The sequence below is a fragment of the Phyllobates terribilis genome, unplaced genomic scaffold (assembly GCF_046119375.1).
Source record: "Phyllobates terribilis strain yellow unplaced genomic scaffold, ASM4611937v1 Scaffold_9__5_contigs__length_417890890, whole genome shotgun sequence".
NCBI lineage: Eukaryota > Metazoa > Chordata > Amphibia > Anura > Dendrobatidae > Phyllobates > Phyllobates terribilis.
The window spans coordinates 121525842-121546328 of NW_027362769.1; the positions used below are offsets into that span (position 1 = coordinate 121525842).

The window sequence follows — 20487 nt, forward strand, 5'->3', positions numbered from 1 at the left end:
ACGCCCCTCTTCTTCCCGCGCGGCGTCCTCAAGATGGCGTCCAATGGCGGGAAAACTCCACGTATGGCGGGAAGAAGGCTGAAGATGGCGCCGGATGGCGGGAAAACTCCACCGATGGCGGGAAGGAAGCGGAAGATGGCGCCGGATGGCGGGAATCTTCACCACAGGTAAGTTTGAACAGTCTTTTTCAGGCACGCAGTACCCGGTGGTTGCGGGCACGAAATCCTGCCGACTACGCCAAAAGTTGACGCGCCCCTGGGCCTGTGTCGCGCTGCGTTGCGCACGCGGGAGCTTACCCGGAGCCGGATCTCTTGAGGGTTGTAGTCTCGTGGCGGTGATCCGGTCCATGCCCAGGGAGTCAGACTAAGTGGCGCTGTATCAGCGGTAGATGATGGACGACTACGCCACCCGTTGAATGCAGCTATGGAGCTGCCGCTGCAGGGCAGACCGCTGAGGCCGGTGGTAGGATAGTGCAGCGTAGATGGTATAACCCCCAACGGAAGGGGTATGGCCTCAGGGCAGCCGACGTGGATGATGGGGGTAGCAGGAACCACTCAGAGACGATGCGGTGTAGTTCAGGGTCTTTACTGGTGACAAAGATAGACCCTCCCGGAGTACAGGCTAGCGATTGGGGCCTGGTCAGTCCTTGAGCAGATGGGATCTCCCCTGGTCAGGCGGAGTTGTAGGCCTCCCAAACTGACTGTACTCTTCTGGCTACCTTGCTAGAAGCGAGTATAAGTAGCCCACGTCCCTGAGTGTACCGTGTGGTGCTCACCCGTATGGCCGGTGACTCGGGGCCTTCTAGTAGCTTCCGCTCCACGACGGCGGTGCTGGTCCCATGCGTGTGACCGTGCCTTCGGGTTTCTTGGCCAGAGGACCTGAAATCCCCTGCCTGACGGATTCTGCTGCTGGGTAGGAGTTAGTCCCCACAGCCTCGGACTCCGGGTCCGGTAAGAAATCTTCTCAGTCAGGGCGAGCTCTGCAGCTGCCAGCCCCTGACTCTTTGTAACACTGCTCCCACAGAGCTCCTGTTGTTTCTTCCTATGCTGCTTCTCTTCTCTACTTCTGGCATGGCCAGGAGCTGGGCCCAGCCGGAGCCACAGCTCCCTGTCAGCCCTCCTGGCTGAACTCTCCCTCTCAACTCTCTAACCCTGCCTCAGCCCCAGGTTTATACAGGGGAAGTTCTTCCCCTCCCAGGACTGGGCAGGAGGTGTGGCATGCATAGGATTCCTGACCAAGAGACCTCCCACCTGCTCTCAGACATAACATTGCCGTTACTGTGGAAACCAGACCCCTGGGGTGCCACACTAGCGTCATTGTTTCATGGTTTCAGGAGTTGGTGGAGTATTGTTGTTTGAGGGATTGATGGATTTATTGAAGACTGTTGATTGGTTATGGTTATGTGCAAATGCTCTTCTTCTCCTACTTTGTTTTTTCCCTTCTTTCACTCCCCGGTGTTCCCCTCTGTTGCTTGTGAGAGCATATTAGTATGATTGGTATTTACCGTTATCCCCTGTGCGTACTACCTTGTTAGTCTGGTTGGTGTATTGCCATACACTATTACTCGCCTTTCCCTGGGTGGGGGGAGGGAACAGACTAAGGGCAGATTCAGGAGCTCAGCAATATACATGACCCCAGCATCTTCACCATTAGAAGTAATCCGGGGAGCAGGGATAGATAGGACTCCCCTAACACTATGGACAGGGAAGGAGCCCTTGGCCCCAGGATACCCGACAACTGACAGTAGAGATGTTTTTTGCACTTTAAGACTATTAATATGTATCTTACATGCTGCAGTTACCTTCACAGTGAAAGACTAATAATAATAACGATGACGTTCTAGGGGCTCGTAATCGTAACCACTATAGTAAATTTCTGATATATGCTACAAGAGTTCTGCAATGATTCACTGATGTCTATAGACTCAAGACTCTGAAGTTCATACTAATGTCAGTAACTACAGTATGTTATAAGTGAAATGAAAAGCAAATTGTCCTTCTTCCAACCCTAGAAATCGTGTATTTCATACCACTGAGTCAGTTTTTTTCGGATGACTGCCAAGACAGATCCATCCCCTCTTATTGCTGTCGTGTGTCTCAGAGGAGCAATCAAGGTCAAGGAAAAAAAATTAACTCTGCTGTTTTGGTGTAACATTTCCTTAGGTAAAAGCGTTAAAATAGCAAGCACCACTTCAGAACCAATTATAAGCAAGAAACACAGAACTTTTTAATGCTTAAAATACACCCTAAAGAGAGGAAATGTAAAATGTAAGACTTGAGCTTAATGTACACACCAGAGCCACATACACAAACCCTGATTTCCAAGCTCATTCAGGTGCTTATTTTGGACCAGTAGGCACCTCTTAGGTACTGGAATAGGGTCATGTGCATGTAACACCCCTTAAGTCGCCTCAGTGGGCAGGGTGTCCTATAGTTCTCACCTTAGTATGGTGCATTGCTTACACCCAAATCTTTCTGGGCACTCTAGGGGAATGTAGTAGGGTCTTCCTCTTCTGCCAGGGGTCGACTGAACTCATCCTAGAGCTGAACCACGTCTGCAGAGCATGTAGTGGTGGACATCTACTGGTAACCTGGCTAGTCTGCAGACATGCTTAAGCATCAAGATTATCTTCTCGCCTCACACACTGAGCTGCTAAGCTGTCAGCACTCACTCTGTGTCTCTATTCTCTGCTCTACAATGTCAGGTTCTCACCAGTCTCCAATGGAGGAGCACGCCCATGTCATTGTGCCCGGCTAGATCATCCCTTCTTTTCCAACTTGCTCAGCCAATCCATCTCTTCCTCTGCTACTCCTCCTCTTCCAGGATGTAAAGAGGAGCAAAGTCTGCTGGGAGTTGTGGTTTAGGGCAGTGCAGCAAAAGAAACATTAATGTCTGCTAGTATGAATGTTTGTTTAATCCAAGTAGCAGTAATCTCTCTACACATAGCTTCCAGTGTAGATATTACATGCATAATACTAATAATACTCCACTCTTGTATCTGTTTCTGGTCTTGTCACTTGATCATATAATGTAATTTTTACAAAGCTCCCCAACTTATCCGTTCCCAAAACTGAAGTCATTGGACACATTCTGCAGATTTTTATGGGCTGCAAATTAGACAAAAGTTTAGGGGTCACTGATTTTTTGCTGCATTGCATCATGTACTCACGAACTCACTTGTTATAAGTATGTCATAAGTTATAACCTAGCAGAAACCTAAAAAGACACATAAGCTTTTCCCTTGAGCCAGATGAAGTACTAAGGGCTATATTGTGCACACTTTCCTTGTCCGGTTCTCAAATATAACCTCAGTATAAATTAAATTAATATCAGTATGTTTACAATTTTTAATAATCCAAATACATTTAAAACTTTGGGAATTCCTAATTACGTCTTAATAAAAACCGTGCGTAAATGGTTAAATAAAACACAGACATGTTAAAAGGGTTGTCAACTACCGTACTTTGATACTGATGAATAATCCTTTGGTTAGTTGCAAAAAGAACTTCGGCACTCCATACATGAATATATAATAAATATTGTATCTAGACTAATGTCACTTTGAAAAATGAAGGTTTTTTGCGCATAATTTGGCCAATTTATGTGTGCCCATCAACCACGACAAGGTCACCTTTGTATGATGGGAAACTACGCTACGCTAACACTGGATATGCCACTCTTGGGCTGTAAGCCTGTATGGACAATATGTCTCTGCTTGGGCTATATCCAGTGGTAGCGTAGCGTAGTTTCCCATCATACGAAGGTGACCTTGTCGTGGTTGATGGGCACACATAAATTGGCCAAATTATGCGCAAAAAACCTTCATTTTTCAAAGTGACAATAGTCTAGATACAATATTTCTTATATATTCATGTATGGAGTGCCGAAGTTCTTTTTGCAATTGAGAGTACTCTTTTCTTCAGAGCACCCGAATAGACCAGTGAGAGACCCCTCTCTTTTTTCTATTAATCCTTTGGTTAGGTCATCAATATCAGATCTGTAGTAGTCCAACACACGGCACCCCACCAATCAGCTATTATAGTTCTGATTCGCCACCGGGTGTAAACAGTGTGATAACAGCCGATTGGTGGGATTGACAAGCATTGGACCACTACATATCTAATATTGATTACCTATTCTTTGAATTGGTGTTCAATGTCAAAGTAGTAGACAACTCCTTTAATTATGCTAAGCCATCATTTTCCGAACTATTTTCCTGTTACTAAACGTTCAACTGAATGCACCTGTGTCGTGTTTTAATTTTAGCACATTGCTATAGTTTAACATAATGGTGGTCAAGCTTAACTGCAGTTCTCATTGTAGCCAACAGAAGGCACTGTAAGTGGGGATTGAAGCCGACTGTTGTTTGCTGATTTTTGGGGGCTGTTTATTAGACACTGCTTAAAAAAAAAAATTTGAATAAGTACATTTTTGTTTGTTAGACAATAGACAACCCTTTGCTCCAATGACATTTCCCAATGTCATCAATATTTGAATTATATTTAATAGTATCGCCATGCAACTCCTCTTTGTATCTAGTGATTAGTCTTGGCCAGCCTAATTACTATATAACATGCCACAATGTGCCATTTATTTGGTACACAGGCAACTGTTATCTTCCATGAGTTAGAGAATAAGTTAGAGAATATAGAGAATATCAGTGCAAATATGAAACCCACGCAAACATGGGGAGAACATACAAACTCCTTGCAGATGTTTGAACCTAGGACCCCAGCGCTGCACAGCTACTGTGCTAACCACTGAGCCACCATGCTGTCCCAATTACTATTCAGTAGAAACATCATTAAGAGGGAAGGTCCCGGCAGGTCTGTACATCGATATCAACTTTCAGAAATCCTAGCCTAGATCAAAATCTTAACTCTTAGATTAGGACAGTGGTTGAGAAAAGCAGAACAGACAGGAAGGTTCTCACTTTTTCTTCTTGTGTCAAGTCACAACAACTACAATACCATATGTATAGCTGACACTACAAGAGGTGCTTGTTCTACCGGTGCTGACTCCGGATGGCTCAGAACAGTGCATAAATTGCAAAAAAATGTAGCCCTAATAAAGAAGGATAATTTGTATTTTCGAAAGTGCACAACATATTATTCTTGGGGGAGCATTCAGAAACGCCAGTGATTCGGTATCAATAGATTCACATGTACACATCCGTTTTCTTCAGTGGTCAATGTTCGCTTGGCTTCGATCACCATGTAACAATGGCTGAATCGAAGATAATACAAGGCACTGTGTTATATGTCCTCCAGCTGTGAGCTAGTTAACAACTCTCTAGGAGCCATGTCCTAGTTAGATTCGGCCCTGACAATGTACTTGCCCTAATTCTTTTTGTTTCATATACACTTGTCAAGAAAATAAATCATATCCTTGTGCGCGAAGGCCATTTGTAAATCAGTAAATTGCTTTGTTTTTTAACAAGCTATCGTATAGTGGATTGTAATACGCTGGTGAAGAAAAACAAGAACTGTCGCTTTATTCTGAATACTATCAATTGAAGAAAATAGTGGGGAGATAATTTTAAAGGGATCTATGTGAAGACCCCATACACATTAGATTAATGACAGTCTAATGTGTCTGAGGGCCCTGAGATGATTGTTGGGGGAGTTAAGGTTCCGGAATGTCCAATTTCAGAATGCTGATTCTTCTGTTCTCCCGGAGATAAACCACTGGCAAAGCTGTCTGGTGGTGGCGCTCTCATAGAGAACACAGGAGTTCATAGAGAGCTCGACTGTGCAAGAGATTTTGTGTATGAGAAAGACAGTCGAAATAGCTACTGGCTGAACGATCGGTCGACCGCCTTCTAAAATGTATGGGGGACTTTATAGAGCAGGGGGAGCTGAGCAGATTGATATATGGTTTTGTGTATAAAGATGGAGTATAACATTCAGTGTGCATACTGAGATTGGAGCTAAATAAGGGGATCAAGGGGATAGTGGCAAGGCAAGCAGGAGCGTTGCATGGCTTATAAGTCTCCTTATACTGACATGTCAGATATGTCACTCTCTGAAAGGAGAAACATTACCCCTTAGATCCTAGTTAGCTTATCATACAGGCAAATCTCATACTTTGCACTGATGAGGGGCAATAGCCCGAAACACCATGTCAGTAAATTGAGATTCTGGTTTGGCTTTTATCCTACGTCATGTGGCAAGGCTCATTAAAGGGTCGATATTGACTTTTAGGATTGCTACTTCCTATAGGTGACGCTAGAGTTCAAGTTCTCTTCCTCTCTGAAGAGGCAATTTGAATAATTAATTTCCCAGAAGAGCATGCATGGCGTATAAGCTTCCCTACACTGGCATGCCAGGATGTCACTCTCCATGGAGAAAAGTTGACCCTTAGATCCTGGTCCTCTTTAAGCATAAATTTTGGAAGGTTAATATTTTGCTTCTTTACTGGAATGATATTATTGCTGAGTCCAACAGTACTTAATCATCAGATCAGAGAATCCACAGGAATGGGTAGATGGGGCATAAACTAGGATTTTTTTCTGATCGTAGGGACCTTATCTTTATCTATTCACTACTTTGGGAAGGTAATTGACCACATCTATTGGAGCCAAAACTCAGTTTTAGGGGAACTATTATAAAGTTTTAGTCTTGTGGTCAAAGGGTTGGGGTCTCAATATACAGTATATGAGAACAGTTCTGTATAATTGATATTTAGGCTTCTTTGCAGATAACTGCAAAAATGATTTTATTTTCTTCTTCATTTACTTTCATGGGAGAGTGTTGTGCGCATGCACTGTGATTTGTGAAGAGGTCATTTTACTGGAAGGAAGAGGAGGTGAGCTGTTCTCACCACATATGATATAGCGGATCCCGTATTATCTATATACAGGTGTTACCTTTTTTTTGTAATCCTGACAGTGACTTGGAAAATAAATATGTTTAAAACTTATTTTAAACAACAGGCCATTTTCTGATGCATCTTTTAGTTTTCCCGTTTTTTGGGTTTTTTTTTTCACATTCTTTGCACCTTGCCTTTACCTGCAGCTGATAAATCATTCATCAACTGCTGCAAAAGTCTTATCTAAACCTACAAAACTAAAAAGAATGGATGAAAAAAATATATATGAATCCAGCTATTTGTTTGCAAATGCATTTTCCTATTGAATATTTAATGTAACTGTGTTTGAAGACGGCCTTTGTATTGTGCTGGAGGCCTTGACATATTAAAGTCATTACACTTGCCGCAGATAAGGGGCTTCATTTGGTTTGTGTCAATTTTTTTTACCAGCAACTAAATTTCCTATCTGTTTTTCATTGTGCCCCCTCAGGCCAGCACCTGTGTAAGTGATTGCATTGATTATTCTGTATATTATAGATTTTATATTTTATTGCCTTTTCGATCAGAAATTTAGCTATGTATACTGTGTGTGGAAATATATATTGTGGAAGATTAGCTGTGTAACAGTAGGTTAAATGGGATCAATGCGGTCAGAGCCAGTGACACTGTTTGGCTCAAACACGGCTTCTCCTGCTATTTATTATTGGTAAAACCTACAAGAAGCAAAATCAACAAACCCTGCTGTAAATAAATAAAAAGCAAGTGCATTTAAATAGAATAGGGTTCTTGGTAACACTGTTTTTGATCAAAAATAGTATATAAGCCATCTCAACATCGGCAAGGTGAACCTATTCGGGACGGTCCTACACTGTCTAATATTAAAAACCTTACTATGTGTCAAAGTTGACCTCAATGTGTGAATAAGGGCAGACAAAGGACTAGGTCCCAAACTGTGAACACTAACCTAGGGAAGCTTTAAATGTGTTATCCAACTCTAGGGAAGGGAGGCCACACCAAGCTTTGCACAGAATGCAAAAAATACAAAGAAAAAACGCAAAGTGGAAAAAAAAAAAAATTCTCTCCACCTCCGATAAAATCGGTTCACACTCTGACCAAAATCTAATCAAAATAATGGGATCATTTTTTCCTGGATGTGGAGAAAACGGTCGTCTGCCCCTGACCTAAGGACACATGGTAAGGTTTTTAATATTAGACAGTGTAGGACCGTCCCGAACGAGTTCACCTTGTCGATGGTGGGATGGTTTATATACTATTTTTGATCAAAAACAGTGTTACCAAGAACCCTATTTTATTTAAATGCACTTGCTTTTTATTTATTTACAGCAGGGTTTGTTGATTTTGCTTCTTGTAGGTTTTTCTGATTCATGGCCATTGTGAAACATGCATTTATGTGCTGCATGTATACCAAGCTCAAATTTTGTGTTTTTTTTTTTTATTATTTATTATTGGTGTAGAAAAGAAATGTAATGGCTTCATATCAAGCCGAAAAACACAAATTAACTCCTGCTCAATCAGCTGAGCACTAACTCAACATCAGCTTCCCTGACTGTACAAGTGGCATATTACCAACCACTAAAAAATGAAACAGAAAGGTTGTGTGTAATCTCACACCAATGGCACCAAATGGAGACCAGCAGTCTTCAGTAGCAGTCTCTTGAATAGACACCTTCTGCATCTTCAGAGAGTCCACCGCTCACCTTCCTAAATCCAGACCTGAAAACAGGAATTACATAAACCCCCAGCAAACGATACTTTACTAGGGATATCCAGCTTTCCTGGTTTCCTTATACCTCACCCAGCTTCCCGGAATCTATCAGTTTTTCCTTGGATATTCCATTCATTTCCTACATTTTTATGGCTCTTGTTCATGGGGCAGTAGTCAACCAAAAACTCATTCCCAATTATTATATAAACATGTAACGATCAGCTGTTATATCAGGAAAACACTTATTTATCTGCTGATTACATCATTTACATGGGTCTAAAAATCATCATTGTGAGCAGAACAACTCACAAAGTATACTGGGAATATGATGTTGACCATATGCAAACTGTATAGGGACTGAACAATCATATTAAAGATCATTTTTTTCCATATGGTTTGCATTGTCCTGTATATAAAAGCCTCAAATCAGCATCAATAGGCAGAGATCTTCTCATGTAAGCCTGTCTTTAGTTAAATCCCATGGACTTTACTAATTGTCTGTTTTGAGCTTAGACTGTTACATATGTACTGACTTGTACTTGTGCATCCTAGTATATCTTTTTTCCATCACTTCCTCTCCAATATATGGTTTTATGATAAATGGACTGACCCATTTTCTGTCTTCAGGAGCTCACTGCTCTTCTGCCTCCCAGTTTCCATCTTTCTGGGGGAGGAGTGCGCTCCTGAAGATTGCCAGGTTGGACTAGCAGCATGGCTGAGTTGCTACCCCAAACTGTGCACTCTGGATGCTGGACACGAGAGGCTGCATCGAAGGAGAGCCAGGGCATTGGAGCTGGCGGGATACAGCAGTCTGGCTAGCTTCTGAGCAATGTTTGCAAACTTTATAGCAAAGAGCTTGTAAGTGCTACACTCCTTACCTAAGAGACCAGCAGTCACTGATACACTGCAGGGTTGGGCTGTAGACAAAAGGCAGTAAAGTATAAAATTAAGAGTACTTCATTCTTAAGAACAGAGAAGATTTTTAATAAAAGGTAAATGGCATGTATTGTAGGATATGAAATGTATAGTGTAAGGAAGCCACCCCCATATTGTTTCTTATTTCTGAAGTATGATATAAGTTGAGGGACCGGCTCATGCAGTAATAATCCATTTGCCGCTATTTCCGGTACAGACTTATAATCACATTAAGGAATGCTTTATATTTGCAGTAATGCGGCATTGGAAAAACATTTGTGCATTTCATTATGGTATGGTTCCTCGATATGTCAGAAGAGAATTATTAATGCGCTTTTCTGTTCTCATTACACGAAAGATCAATCAGTGGCATTCCAGATCTGATGAGGTTCATTCAAATGAAAGCTCTCAAGGAAATCCAAGAACATGTAAACCTTATAAATGGAGCCATGCCTGAGGAAGGGACCTAAGAAGTCCCAAAAGTTTGCATTGTAAGATCATTTATTTTATTTTTGTTAGCCATTAAAAGGTATCATAACCCCAAGATTGCTCTCAGTGGGAAATACAAGACAATCTTGTAGTTATGATACCTTTTAACGGCTAACAAAAATAAAATAAATGATGTTACAAAGCAAGATTTCTGGACTTCTTAGGTCCCTTCCTCAGGCATATACCATGCCTGAGGAAGGGACCTAAGAAGTCCCAAAAGTTTGCATTGTAAGATCATTTATTTTATTTTTGTTAGCCATTAAAAGGTATCATAACCACAAGATTGCTCTCAGTGGGAAAAATAAGACAATCTCCTTTCTCTGAACTGTTGCTGCGTTTCAGAGAAAATAAAGTCCGCCAAGGACTTTAGGGGGAGATCTGACTAGTCCGGTGTGATCCTCAACCAATTTCTCCCCTCCTCACTCCAGTTTATTGACAGGTATCTCCCTATGTACATACATGGGCGAGACCTGTCAATCAAGTAGGATGACTATATCATGTCACACATATGACATCACAACAACCCTGACAAATCAAATGCCGCTCTGGAGACGCCAGGCAGTAAGAGATTCACGGGCCTCCTATCTAGCCCCCAGGTACCACTGACCTGTATGCTGGACCGGAGACGTGCAAATCAATCCGCTCATCACTAATCACCAGAAACTGTATTAAATGTATTGTCTAAACATTTTTGCCAATTTATTTTCAATATCACAATCTTTATTAAAAGTAGAAATAGAAAGAAATCTTGCCGTTTTCACTCTGGCCTCTCAGGCTTTTTTAGACTCTAACTTCATGTTGTTTCAGTAAATACACACGTACATTAGCAGCAATGAACAGGCACTGACCCTATATTCTGTATGGAAGCAGCTAATGAGCGTCTGCAAAAATGATTGTCAAAGGAGGGGCAGTAGGGGAGACTTCGAAATCACCTATTGTGATTAGCGGATCCAGTGTTATCAGCTGTATACAGAAGTGTTACCTGTCACTGTAATTCTGCCTCTGATGAAAAGAACAGAAAGTATTAGTCTATTAAAGATTGTGATATGGAGATAAAAAAAACTGCAAAAAAAAAAATGTAATACAAAAAAATGATTTAAAAAGGTCATGGTCTGATAACACATTCCCTTTAACACAATTGCAATAACAGTCTGCACGGAGTTTACTTGTAGCCTGTAAGTAAAAAAATTGGTTTGCATAGGGGCTGTGTACACAAAAATTAATTGCTTGTTAATCAGGACTGTTTGCACAGTTGCTTATCTTTACACTACAGATAGCTTTTAAATTTACTACATGACTTGAGAATACAATATTTTATTATTTTATCCAGTTTTCATAGATTTTTTAAAAATTGTAAACTTGTTTGTTTTACGATTTTTGCACCACAGTACAGTAATGTTGGTCATAGACACGACACATATCTGCAGATTATTTGCAAATCCAAATATATGATTAAATGTGCTGACAATCTGATGTTTATAGTGGTCACACAACTAAATTAATAGCAGTTGCTACTAAAGATGGGCCAACAGTATGGAGATAAATATACAGTGGGGAAAAAAAGTATTTAGTCAGCCACCAATTGTGCAAGTTCTCCCACTTAAAAAGAAGAGAGAGGCCTGTAATTGACATCATAGGTAGACCCAGGGTCGGTCTGGGCTGGCGGGATACCGGGAAATTTCCCGGTGGGCCCCGCCCCCTGCTGCAGAGTAGAGGGGGGAGAAGAGAACAAAAAAAAATCCTGCGGCTTTAAGGGGCACGGGCCCTTTAAAAGCGCAGGCACAGTGTATGCAGGGACGCGCGCACGCAGCGTTCATTACCTGAACCACCGCGGCGCACGTCCCAGTGAAGCAGCTGAAGCTGCGTGTCTCCCTTCGCCGGCCGGCGTATGACGTCATCGTCATGCGCCTGCTGTGAAGGAGGCGCGCAACTCAGGAGAAGGAGGACACCGCACGGGATCGCAGGAAGGTAAGAGGTGTGTGTGTAATGGTCTGGACACACAAGGCGGGGGCCAGCAGGACACACAAGGGGGGGCCCAGCTGGACAGACCCACAAGGGGGGGGCCCAGCTGGACAGACACACAAGGGGGGGCCCAGCTGGACAGACACACAAGGGGGGGCCAAGTTGGACAGACACACAAGGGGGGGGCCCAGCTGGACAGACACACAAGGGGGGGCCCAGCTGGCCAGCTGGACAGACACACAAGGGGGGGCCCAGCTGGACAGACACACAAGGGGGGGCCAAGTTGGACAGACACACAAGGGGGGGGCCCAGCTGGACAGACACACAAGGGGGGGCCCAGCTGGACAGACACACAAGGGGGGGCCCAGCTGGACAGACACACAAGGGGGGGCCCAGCTGGACAGACACACAAGGGGGGGCCCAGCTGGACAGACACACAAGGGGGGGCCCAGCTGGACAGACACACAAGGGGGGGCCCAGCTGGACAGACACACAAGGGGGGGCCCAGCTGGACAGACACACAAGGGGGGCCCAGCTGGACAGACACACAAGGGGGGGCCCAGCTGGACAGACACACAAGGGGGGCCCAGCTGGACAGACACACAAGGGGGGCCCAGCTGGACAGACACACAAGGGGGGGCCCAGCTGGACAGACACACAAGGGGGGGCCCAGCTGGACAGACACAAGGGGGGGCCCAGCTGGACAGACACACAAGGGGGGGCCCAGCTGGACAGACACACAAGGGGGGGCCCAGCTGGACAGACACACAAGGGGGGCCCAGCTGGACAGACACACAAGGGGGGGCCCAGCTCAACAGACACACAAGGGGGGGCCCAGCTGGACAGACACACAAGGGGGGCCCAGCTGGACAGACACACAAGGGGGGCCCAGCTGGACAGACACACAAGGGGGGGCAAGGGGGGCCCAGCTGGACAGACACACGAGGGGGGGCCCAGCTGGACGGACACATGAGGGGGGGCCCAGCTGGACGGACACACGAGGGGGGGCCAAGCTGGACACACGAGGGGGGAACCCTGGCTGGACACGCAAGGGAGGGGCCCTGGCTGGACACGCAAGGGGGGGAGCCTTGGCTGGACACGCAAAGGGGGGGGTCCTGGCTGGACACGCAAGGGGGGGAGCCTTGGCTGGACACGCAAGGGGGGAGCCCTGGCTGGACACGCAAGGGAGGGGAGCCCTGGCTGGACACACAAGGGGGAGCCCTGGCAGGACACACAAGGGGGAACCAAGGGGGACCCAGGCAAAGGGGGGTGGGCAGGATGGGTATATGGGGGGCAGGCTGGACACATGGAAGCCAGGATGGATATATGGGGGGCAGGATGGATATATGGGGGGGGCAGGATGGATATATGGGGGGGCAAGATGGATATATGGAGGCCAGGATGGATATATGGGGGAGTGGGGGCAGGCTGAACACATGGAGGCCAGGATGGATATATGGGGGGGGACAGGCTGGACACATGGGGGGCTAGGATGAATATGTGGGGGGGGCGGGCTCGATACACATGGGCTAGCATAAATATATGGAGGGGCACGCTGGATATATGGGGGGTGTCAGGATGGATATATGCAGGGGGTAAGGGCAGTATGGATATATGAGGGGAGAGGCTGGACACATGGAGGCCAGGATGAATATGTAGAGGGCAGGCTGGACACATGGAGGATATATGGGGGGGACATATGGGGGCGCAGGCTGGAAACATGGAGGCAAGGATGGATATGTGGGGGGGCAGACTGGCACATGGGGGGGCTAGGATGGGTATATGGGAGGGGGCAGGCTCGATACACATGTGCTAGGATAAATATATGGAGGGGTCACACTAGACAAATGGTGGCCAGAAGGGACATATGGGGGTGCCTGGCTAGACAAGGGACTTAATTACTGTTTGGGAGCCAGATTGAGGAACATACTTTATTAGTTTATGGTGACCAGTGGGGAACATTATTACTTTAGATTCCAATTATTATTACATTATTACTTCTGTAATATAATTTACTTTTTAGGAAATTGTTTTCCATGGGATGGGACAAAAGAGAGGTCCTGTTACTGTGCAGGACGGCACTATGTTGCTTTTTTTCTTCAACTGGTGTAGTGTAGAGGTCGGGGGGGGGGGGAAGTGGGAATATTCTCTAGAAGAGATCAGTTATTAATAACTGTGTGTTATTTTCTGCAGAGATGATTCCTGGCTGGAAGAAGTGATGGCGGACTGTGCCAGATGAAGAAGAAAAGCGAAGATGAAGGACTTCACCTAGAGACATCACTGGTGAGTCAGTGTATTACATGTACACTTACACTACACACGTGGTCAAAATTGTTGGTACTCCTCGTTTAATGAAAGAAAAACCCACAATGGTCACAGAAATAACTTCAATCTGATAAATTACAAATTTTTGAAAATGAAGAGATGAAGGTCAGACATTGATTTTCTGCTTCCACAGAATTTAAAAAAAAATTAACCTCATGAAATCGGCCTGGACAGAAATGATGGTTCTTCTTCTTAACTTAATATTTTGTTGAACCTTTTGAGGCAATCACTGCAATCAAACGATTCCTGTAACTGTCAATGAGACTTCTGCGCCTCTCGACAGGTATTTTGGCCGACTCCTCATGAGCAAACTGCTCCAGTTGTCTCGTGTTTGAAGGTTGCCTTTTCCAGAATGTTTCAGCTCTTTCCAAAGATGCTCCATAGGATTTAGGTCAGGGCTCATAGAAGCCACTTCAGAATAGTCCAATGTTTTCCTCTTAGCCATTCTTGGGTGTTTTTAGCTGTGTGTGTTTTGGGTCATTATCCTGTTGCTAGACCTGCGACTGAGACCAAGCTTTCTGACACTGGGCAGCACATTTCTCTCTAGAATCCCTTGATAGTCTTGAGATTTCATTGTACCCTGCACAGATTCAAGACACCCTGTGCCAGGTGCAGCAAAGCAGCCCTAGAACATAACAGAGCCTCCACCATGTTTCACAGTAGGGACAGTGTTCTTTTCTTGATATGCTTCATTTTTCCATCTGTGAACATAGAGCTGATGTGCCTTGCCAAAAACTTCAATTTTTGTCTCATCTGTTCATAGTACATTCTCCCAGAAGCTTTGTGGCTTGTCAACATGTAGTTTGGCAAATTCCAGTCTGGCTTTTTTACTATTTTTTTTTTCAACAATGGTGTTCTCCTTGGTCGTCTTACATGAAGTTCACTTTGGATCAAACAACGGTGGATAGTACGATCTGACACTGATGTTCCTTGAGCTTGAAGTTCACCTTTAATCTCTTTAGAAGTTATTCTGGGCTCTTTTGTTACCATTCATATTATCCGTCTCTTTGATTTGTCATCAATTTTCCTCCTGCACCCACGTCCAGGGAGGTTGGCTACAGTCCCATGGATCTTAAATTTCTGAATAATATGTGCACCTGTAGTCACAGAAACATCAAGCTGCTTGGAGATGGTCTTATAACCTTTACCTTTTAACATGCTTTTCTATAATTTTCTTTCTAATCTCCTGAGACAGCTCTTTCCTTTGCTTCTTCTGGTCCATGTTGAGTGTGGTACACACCATGTCACCAAACAACACAGTGAGTATCTGTAGCCCTATATACAAGCACAGTGAGTATCTGTAGCCCTATATACAAGCACAGTGAGTATCTGTAACCCTATATACAGGCACAGTAAATATCTGTAACCCTATATACAGGCACAGTGAGTATCTGTAACCCTATATACAGGCACAGTGAGTATCTGTAACCCTATATACAGGCACAGTGAGTATCTGTAGCCCTATATACAGGCACAGTGAGTATCTGCAGCCCTATATATAGCACAGTGAGTATCTGTAGCCCTATATACAGGCCCACTGACTGATTACAAGATTGTAGACACCTGTGATGCTAATTAGTGGACACAACTTTATTTAACATGTCCCTTTTGTCACATTATTTTCAGGGGTACCATCATTTCTGTCCAGGCCGATTTCATGAGTTACATTTTTTTTTTAAATTCAGTGGAAGCAGAAAAGCAATGTCTGACTTTCATTTGTTCATTTTCATCGATTTTTAATTTATTATTACTTTTGTCAGATTCAAGTTATTTCTGTGACCATTGTGGGTTTTTCTTTCATTAAACGAGGGGTACCAACAATTCTGACCACGTGTGTATATAGTATATACAGAACTCCTGTGTATGTCACTGGTGATCACTATATTATGTATACATTATATACAGAGCTTCTGTGTATAATGTCACTTGTGACCACTGTATTACCTGTGCACTATATACAGAGCTCAAGTGTATAATGTCACTGGTGATCACTGTATTACCTGTACACTGACACTATATACAGAGCTCCTGTGTATAATGTCACTGGTGATCCCTGTATTACCTGTACACTATACACTATATACAGAGCTCCTGTGTATAATGTCACTGGTGACCACTGTATTACCTGTACACTATATACAGAGCTCCTGTGTATAATGTCACTGGTGACCACTGTATTATCTGTACACTATATACAGAGCTCCTGTGTATAATGTCACTGGTGACCACTGTATTACCTGTGCAATATATACAGAGCTCCTGTGTATAATGTCACTGGTGACCACTGTATTACCTGTGCACTATACACTATGTACAGAGCTCCTGTGTATAATGTCACTGGTGACCACTGTATTACCTGTACACTATATACAGAGCTCCTGTGTATAATGTCACTGGTGACCACTGTAATACCTGTACACTAAATACAGAGCTCCAGTGTATAATGTCACTGGTGATCACTGTATTACCTGTACACTGACACTCTATACAGAGCTCCTGTGTATAATGTCACTGGTGAACCCTGTATTACCTGTACACTGACACTATATACTGAGCTCCAGTGTATAATGTCACTGGTGGTCACTGTATTACCTATACACTGTACACTATATACAGAGCTCCTGTGTATAATGTCACTGGTGATCCCAGTATTACCTGTACACTGACACTATATACAGAGCTCCTGTGTATAATGTCACTGGTGATCCCTGTATTACCTGTACACTGACACTATATACAGAGCTCCTGTGTATAATGTCACTGGTGGTAATAACAGTGTTGTTAGTATTGTGGTTTGTATTCATGATCAGTATTGTAGTATTTGGTCACTTTGGGGTGGTAATATGTGGTCTGGTCATGGTGTGGCCGTATTTGTTCCTTGTATGTAGTATTATTCGGTCACTATGTGGTGGTAATATGTGATCTAGTCATGGTGTGGCGATATTTGTCTCTTTTGTATGTGGTATTATTGGTGTTGATATAGTGGACTGTGTTGTGTATGGCAGTCATTTTGTTCTTGCTGATATTAACTAGGAAAAGATTTTTTTCCATTAGGCCACAGCCCCACCATCAGTATTCGGTCAGTATTTTTTCTCAGGAGTAGCTGCCAAAACCAGGAGTGGGTGATAAATACAGAATTGGTGACTTGTTTCTATTATACCTTTTCTCTGATTGTTCCTCACCTGGTTTTGGCTCCCACTCCTGAGAAAAAATACTGACCAAATACTGATAGTGGGGCCGCAGCCTTATAGATTAAATACTTGGACCAGAGCGGCAGAGATGCACTTACAGGGGTTCTCTGGTGAAAACAAGTAATCACCTCTCCACAGGATCAGTGATGATATTGATTGGTGGGGGTCTGACTGCTGGGACACAATCGGCAGAATGTGGAGCTTTTCTCCCCATTAGACTGGAGCGGCATGTGAGATGCGACCACTCATCCAGTCATTCCCTCAGTGACTGTGAGCGCTGCTCTTTTTTGGAAGCTGCATTTTAAAATGGGGATAAGTGTCCTGTCAGGGATGAAACTTCCCCATTCTTCTGATAGGCGCGTTTTCCAATGTTCGGACCCAAACGATCAATAAGTGATCACCGATCCTGTGGATCCCATGGATCGGTGATAACTTGTTTTAACCAAAGAAGCCCTTTAATGCAAACTACCGTAATTGTACATCCCAGTTATAGTGGTGCACAGTACAGTCATGGCCAAAAGTATTGAGAATGAGACAAATAGTTATTTTTCCAAAGTTTACTGCTTCATTTTTTGTAATGGCAATTTGCATATACTCCTGAATGTCAACGAGTGATCAGCTTAACAGCAATTACTGTACTTGCAAAGTCAATATTTGCCCAGAAAATGAACTTTAACCCCCAAAACACATTTCAACATCATTGCAGTCCTGCCTTAAAAGGAGCAGCTAACATCGTTTTAGTGATTGATCCATTAACACAGGTGTGGGTGTTGATGAGGACAGGGCTGGTGATCAATCAGTCATGATTAAGTAAGAATGACATCACTGGACACTTTAAAAGGAGGCTGGTTCTTGGTATCATTGTTTCTCTTCAGTTAACCATGGTTATCTCTAAGAAACACGTGCAGCCATCATTGCACTGCACAAAAATGGCCTAACAGGGAAGAGTATCGCAGCTACAAAGATTGCACCTCAGTCAACAATCTATCGCATCATCAAGAACTTCAAGGAGAGAGCTTCCATTGTTGTCAAAAAGGCTCCAGGGCACCAAAGAAAGACCAGCAAGCGCCAGGACCGTATCTTAAAACTGTTTCAGCTGCGGGATGGGACTACCAGCAGTGCCGAGCTTGCTCAGGAATGGCAGCAGGCTGGTGTGAGTGCTTCTGCACGCACTGTGAGGCGGAGACTCTTTGAGCAAGGGCTGGTTTCAAGGAGGGCAGCAAAGAAGCCACTTCTCTCCAGAAAAAAACATCAGGGACCGACTGATATTCTGCAAAAGGTACAGGGAGTGGACTGCTGAGGACTGGGGCAAAGTCATTTTCTCTGATGAATCCCCTTTTCGATTGTTTGGGACATCTGGAAAACAGCTTATTCAGAGAAGAAGAGGTGAGCGCTACCACCAGTCTTGTCTCATGCCAACTGTAAAGCATCCTGAAACCATTCATGTGTGGGGTTGCTTCTCAGCCAAGGGAATCGGCTCACTCACAGTCTTGCCTAAAAACACAGCCATGAATAAAGAATGGTACCAGAATGTCCTCCAAGAGCATCTTCTCCCAACCGTCCAAGAGCAGTTTGGCGCCCAACAATGCCTTTTCCAGCATGATGGAGCACCTTGCCATAAAGCAAAGGTGATAACTAAATGACTCATGGAACAAAACATAGAGATTTTGGGTCCATGGCCTGGAAACTCCCCAGATCTTAATCCCATTGAGAACTTGTGGTCAATCATCAATAGACGGGTGGACAAACAAAAACCAACAAATTCTGGCAAAATGCAAGCATTGATTATGCAAGAATGGACTGCTATCAGTCAGGATTTGGTCCAAAAGTTGATTGAGAGCATGCCAGGGAGAATTACAGAGGTCTGGAAGAAGAAGGGGCAACACTGCAAATATTGACTTGCTGCATTAACTCATTCTAACTGTCAATATAACCTATTGGTCCTCATAATATGATTGCAATTATATTTCTGTATGTGATAGAAACATCAGACAAACACTAATAAAAACCAGAGGCCAGCAGATCATGGGAAAATATCATTTTGGTGTCATTCTCAATACTTTTGGCCATGACTGTAGATGTGCAGGAGCCGCCAGTCAATGCTCCACTATAACAGGGATAGCGGATAACAGATATTTGCATATGGCTGTAGGTGGGCCCCTAGAGTCAGTTCTCCCTGTGGGCCCCAGACACCCCAGTCCGACCCTGGGTAGACCTCAACTATGAGAGACAAAATGAGAAAACAAATCCTGAAAATCACATTGTCTGATATGGAAAGAATTTTTTTTTTTAAATTTTGGTGGAAAATAAGTATTTGGTCAATTACAAACAAGCAAGATTTCTGGCTCTCACAGACCTGTAACTTCTTCTTTAAGAGGCTCCTCTGTCCTCCACTCACTACCTGTAGTACTGGCACCTGTTTGAGCTTGTTATCAGTATAAAAGACACCTGTCCGCAACATGAAACAGTCACACTCCAAACTCCACTATGATGAAGACCAAAGAGCTGTTGAAGGACACCAGAAACAAAATTGTAGCCCTGCACCAGGCTGGGAAGACTGAATCTGCAATAGGCAAGCTGCTCGGTGTGAAGAAATCAACTGTGGGAGGAATAATTAGAAAATGGAAGACATACAAGACCACTGATAATCTCCCTCGATCTGGGGCTCCACACAAAATCTCACCCCATGGGCCAAAATGATCTCAAGAACGGTGAGCAAAAATCCCAGAACCACACGGGGGGGACCTAGTAAATGACCTGCAGAGAGCTGGGACCAACATTATACAGGCTACCATCAGTAACACACTATGCCGTCAGGGACTCAGATCCTGCAGTGCCAGACGTCCTCCTGCTTAAGCCATTACATGTCCGGGCCCGTCTGAAGTTTGCTAGAGAGCATTTGGATGATCCAGGGAGAATGTCATATGGTCAGATGAAACCAAAGTAGAACTGTTTCGTAGAAACACATCTCGTCATGTTTGAAGGAGAAAGAATGCTGAGTTGCATCCAAAGAACACCATACCTACTGTGAAGCATGGGGGTGGCAACATCATGCTTTAGAGCTGTTTC

At 44.0% G+C, this 20487-nt stretch overlaps 1 protein-coding gene across 3 annotated transcripts in view; it reads left to right on the top strand.

The window, feature by feature from the left end:
* Positions 1–20487, top strand: part of LOC141161749 (sodium channel protein type 2 subunit alpha-like) — a 313242-nt gene that overhangs the window by 54678 nt on the left and 238077 nt on the right. The window contains exon 2 of one of the 3 annotated variants that reach the window (XM_073647018.1): positions 14096–14185. The exons of the other annotated variants lie outside the window; for them this stretch is intronic. The gene's annotated coding sequence lies outside the window, so the exon portion shown is untranslated. The remainder of the gene's footprint in view (positions 1–14095; positions 14186–20487) is intronic. 3 annotated transcript variants of the gene reach the window in all.